Below are 5229 nucleotides of genomic sequence, written 5' to 3' on the forward strand. Positions count from 1 at the left end.
TTTAAATGACACATAACTTGAACTTAACTTACCAAGTCCGCAGTTCTGATTGCATACTATGTATCTTGTTAAATTAGATTTCCTGTAATAAGCAACGGCAAGGCTTAAATCCCGGGTTTCTTGCACTTTTACTTTTGTTATAAGCAGGTTCAAGCTAAAAACCACAACTATTGAGTATTTTTTATTTATAACATAATAAAATATAACATTATTTATAAATATTTTAAAAATACGTTCATTGTTAATAACAAATAAAACTTTATTTATTTAGTATTAAAAAATAAAAACTGAACGGTAAAAAGAAAACTTTCCGCTGAGGACAGGATTCGAACCTGCGCGGGTAGAACCCATTGGATTTCAAGTCCAACTCCTTAACCACTCGGACACCTCAGCTGTATCCGAGCGCGCGAAATTACACTTGCCGTTTTATGGACGGTTTCGCTATAACGTCATGAATGTATGTTTGTATGGCAAATGGTATTGTCATAGAAAAAAGAATCATTTGCTATATTTTCATAAAAATAAGGGACATGCGTCTGCGCATCATACGCAAATGAATGTATTAAAAATATGGATGGATTACTAAAACATCATAAGGCAAAAAAGTTATCTACAAACAAACGCATACGTAACGATAACGTCAAATTTAGATTAAAATTCATGACCCTCCCTTTAGGCCATAGAGTTAGGGCACAAGTTAGAGTGTGGGTTGGGTCCATTGCTGCATTGTAAGTAGAAAGCAAGTGCTGTGGTGCAACCTTTAAATTTTACTAAAAACACGTTTAGTTGTTTAGTTAGCCACAATCTAAGTATGTAGTTAGTGCCTAAAAGGTCTTTCGTGCTTACTGTAACTAAGAATAAAATGTACTAAGTTGCTTTTTTATTCCAGGGATAATCTAAAATTGCCATAGTATACTATTGAAAATCATTCAAGGAAATTAAATTTACAAAGTAAAAATTGATTCGCTGACAGCTGCGCAGGAGCCATTTCCAGACCGCACCTGAACAAATTTTGTAAGTACTCTATACTATTGTGACGTCACTAAACACACAACTTAAATAATGGAAGATTCGTTAAGTAACACTACGTGTTACAATCGACCAGACTGCTTAAGCAAACATAATAATATTTACAGAGAGTCAGTAGTTTGCAGATTTTATAAATAGGAACCGTTACAAGTGTGGGTCATTATTTCTAGTTAACTTCTTTGTTTCAATTACGTCTATCTCAGAGTAGCTATCTCCGGCTATTTTGAGAGAGATAAAGTACATAATATACATTTGGATATGAATTAAAATGCGACACTGAAATTCTTCTAGAATACGCATTCTTACTCTTAAAACCAAAAATAATTTTATAGCAATATCACATAAGAAAGATTATTTGCCGCAATTTAATTGTAGGCGTCATTTATAAAAGAAAACACCTTTTACTGTACATGTATGACGTGTGACAATAAAAACAGTCTTTCTAAAACGAGATAACATATTTATTTATTTGTTTAAAACATAGATTTACAATATCATTAAATATCGGTGTTGACCGCTATACAGCAGCTAAGTACTTCATTAGTCTCGAATTTCCGGCGAGTTGGTACATTCGAGCTGCCCGTAATTACTTAAGATGAAGCGACAAAGGAATCTGTAATTATAGAGCTTGGACACACGAGCTGCCGTTCTTATCTGAAGCGGCCAGGGTTGGCACTTTTGTTTTATTTCATTCTGACGAAGCAATGGTATGGTTAAAATTATACATGAACTTTTAAAGCATTTTTAAAAACCTACTCATAACTAACTATGCAACAAATTTTAAATTAATAACTTAGTAAATATTTTGAATAAAGTTACTGTTAAAGTTACAATGGCGAAAATAACATACAACCCTGTGAAGTTCAAAACTGTAGGTTTATATCTCTGCACCTGCAGAATCAAAATTATCACTATTGGCTCTGTGCACGATTACAGCGCCAGCTAGCGTCCACAACTTTGTGGGCTCTGTCACATTGACATTTAGGTCGTATATTTGTGAAAAAATATCGAAATGAAAAAATAACAAATATTTTCAATTAATAAATTGTTGTGATACCACGATTTGGATGGAAAAAAGGTTTTGAAATCATTTTGGTCATTCAAATCAAATGAGGTAAGTCCAAAAAGTGTGTTTAATTTTGATTGTGTCAGGGTTTGTTTACTTCATTTATAATTGTAGTTTTACAGTAAAACAAAAAGAAAAAGCTACTTTAACGGTTTCATTATATAAAAGTAAATATATTTAAATGTTCCTGTATCGCTAGTAATAAATTAAATATCGTTTTCAGATCGAAATGAGTATTGTTTTGAAGACCGGGTTTGTGAGTTTTACAATATCAAATTCCAACCACAAACCGTATTTTAAGGAAAGTTGTTGGTATTGGCTGGACAAGTCCGAGATGTAGAAGAATTAAGAACAAAACAAGGGCAGAGTTCAATAATTCACGCTCTCATCATAAGGCAAACATATGTGCACAACAACTACTGTGACTCATTTTTGTACTACCACGTTGTATAGTCTAGTTATTTCCAAATTGTAAACGGCTATTAAACCAGCCCTATCGAAATACAGTCCACTCTTTTATTTAAGTTCCCAGTAGGACCCTTTTCATGCGATTATTGAATGATATTAAAATGTATTATGTAGAATCGCTTTGCCATTGACAGATACATCTGATGACAGAGCTTACATTATTTCTACTTTTGACCACCATGAGCGCTGCGATAGATTATGTTACCCCCACCTAGTACTTCGCACCCAGCGAATATGCGTTATTCATTTTCAGTACAGCCCCTGAAGCTTTCTTGCCGGAAGTGACGAAGGCGCTCTCTCAATGTGCAGTCAACTGCGCATCCTTTTGATATCGCACTCTCTCGGCACTAAGAGTATCCAGTCACAAACGACCTTTTCAAAATAAATGAACTCTTACCACAGCATTACTTATTATTATGTGCCACAGCCTAAAACCCGATGGGACTTACATAGAAGTCGTTACTTTTGTGTGTGCAAAAAAGTAAATTAAGATATCTACATGTAACAAAAAACAATAAAATTGCAACATGTCCATTCATTCCTTAAAGCTAGAAAAAAATAGGTATCCAACTGCTTGTACAGAATAACTTGCTTTACCAGGATCTTATTGTGTATGTACCTATTGTTAAATTCAAATTCTTTAGTAGTAAGTTGGTCCCGAATATACGAGTAGCTTACTATACCACATCACATCGGGACATTTAAAGCCGGGTCCAGACGGGTGTAATGAGTAATGTAAGATTACGTGTAATGTAACACGAATTCTACGTGTGGACAGCACTATAGATGAACTACACTGAACCCGTGACATTGGCAGGGGGGCGCCACCGTCAAATCAATACCGGACGGATAGCTGGTTCCGATTTTTTTTTAAATTGAACGATGGTGACGCTCCTCTGTCAATGTGTTTGGTCATAGAGAAAAGTAATATAGAGAAAAGTAATACATAGGAAATAGAGAACCCTCTCTGTCAAATTTTTGAACCTACTAATTGACAGCCTGGTGTTAAATTCCCTGTACTTAACCTACGTACGTAACGCTCACATACATACATAGTACACGCACACATACATACATAAAGTCCACACACACATACACACAGTTCACGCACACATAGGCCCTCATAACCTTCAAAGAATTATTGTTTTTATGATGTACAATGTAGAATTTTTTCAAATCCATTATTTTGAAAATATTTATCTTTATGGTGTACGTATTGTATTATTTTCAAAACAATGGATTTGGAAAAATTCTACATTGCACATGGAAATGCAAATAAGTAAACAAAAACTTTTGAATTTAATAATTTTACTTTATTTATGAACACACATAATATTATACACCAAAAGCGTCTTTTCGCAAAGTTTTCAACAACACTAAAAAAGCATTTGCACATTGAGAAAACTCAGATCACTTGTGAACATAACAGAAAGTTTCTTCGCGATTCACGAAGGAACGAACAAAACTCCGATGAACCAGAACAGCAGCAGGTACGAAGGAATGAACTTGAATTTGACTCGACGACTCTTCAATACTTTAATAGGGCCACAGAAAACTTAAATGATGGCTAAGAAAACAAGAATGCATTTAACATAACAAAAACAACACCGGCCATTTTGGAGGAAAAACAAAGTTGCCATATGTTAAATAGTAATTTCTACTACTCTATTATGTAAATTATAACAAAAATGTCAATGTTCAGTATTAAATTAAAACAAATTAATTTCATTTAAAAAAAGTTTTCACATTGTAATTAACAATATTCTCAAATATATTTTAATTAAGAAAAAAATGAAAATATGAAGGAAACAGGAGCAGCGACATCTAGAGCGTTTTAGGGTAGTTAAAAAGTATTTGAATTTATTCACCGATGTCGCTGTTTGGAAGCAAGTGTCACTTCGATGACCGTTGTATGGAAGTTTCCACACCCTTTGTTTGGTGGTGGGACAACTCAGTGTAGTTCATATAAACGAGCATTACTAATGTAAAGTGCTGCCCATCTATTTCCATTACATTACACGACATTCCATTACTCGTTACACCCGTCTGGCCCCGGCTTAACGGCTGTCATTACAAATTGAATGGTGAATTTACACTGCACCTGGCTAATTTCCGCGCAGTGTAAAAGCGCCTGAAGAGATTTGAAGAAGAAGAAGTCAACGTGGACTTCTTGGCGGGAATCTGAAGCGTCATGTTAGCGGTGTTGTTTTATATCCTCAAATTCGTGTTTGGGCGACTATTAATGTGTAATAATGGTGGATTATTAACCATTGAGTGTTCGTGAACGTGCATGAGTGTGGGCAAGTGAAGCAAAACAGTGCATCGTGATTCTTCTGGTTCTCTCAAGTTGTCCACAGGAGGTCTCAGTAAAGCACCACCACTTTACTGAGACTCAAAGGGTGGGAAGGGGTATCATCTATCATCCTTCATTATATCATTACTTGATCTTTGTAAATCGTATCACTTTTAGACTTGAAAATGGCACAAATCAAGTCGACCTCGACGTGTATTGCCAACATCATCAAAAAAGAAGAGAAGATGAAGTCAACGTTCCATTACCCAACCTATTATTTATTATAAAATTCTTCATAAATTGATGCATTATTACAATAATACCATCAATTTTAATTAGTTTTAATAGTTAAGTTATTTTAATTTTAATTTAT

The 5229-nt window shown here is 34.4% G+C and overlaps 1 non-coding gene across 1 annotated transcript; it reads right to left on the reverse strand.

Annotated features, from left to right (window-relative positions):
* Positions 1 to 311: 311 nt before the first annotated feature.
* Positions 312 to 393, reverse strand: TRNAS-UGA (transfer RNA serine (anticodon UGA)). The gene has a single exon. It is a non-coding gene; the product is annotated as a tRNA-Ser (tRNA).
* Positions 394 to 5229: the final 4836 nt, after the last annotated feature.

This window comes from Ostrinia furnacalis, unplaced genomic scaffold (assembly GCF_004193835.3).
Source record: "Ostrinia furnacalis isolate ACB-3 unplaced genomic scaffold, ASM419383v2 OfSCF4062, whole genome shotgun sequence".
Classification (NCBI taxonomy): domain Eukaryota; kingdom Metazoa; phylum Arthropoda; class Insecta; order Lepidoptera; family Crambidae; genus Ostrinia; species Ostrinia furnacalis.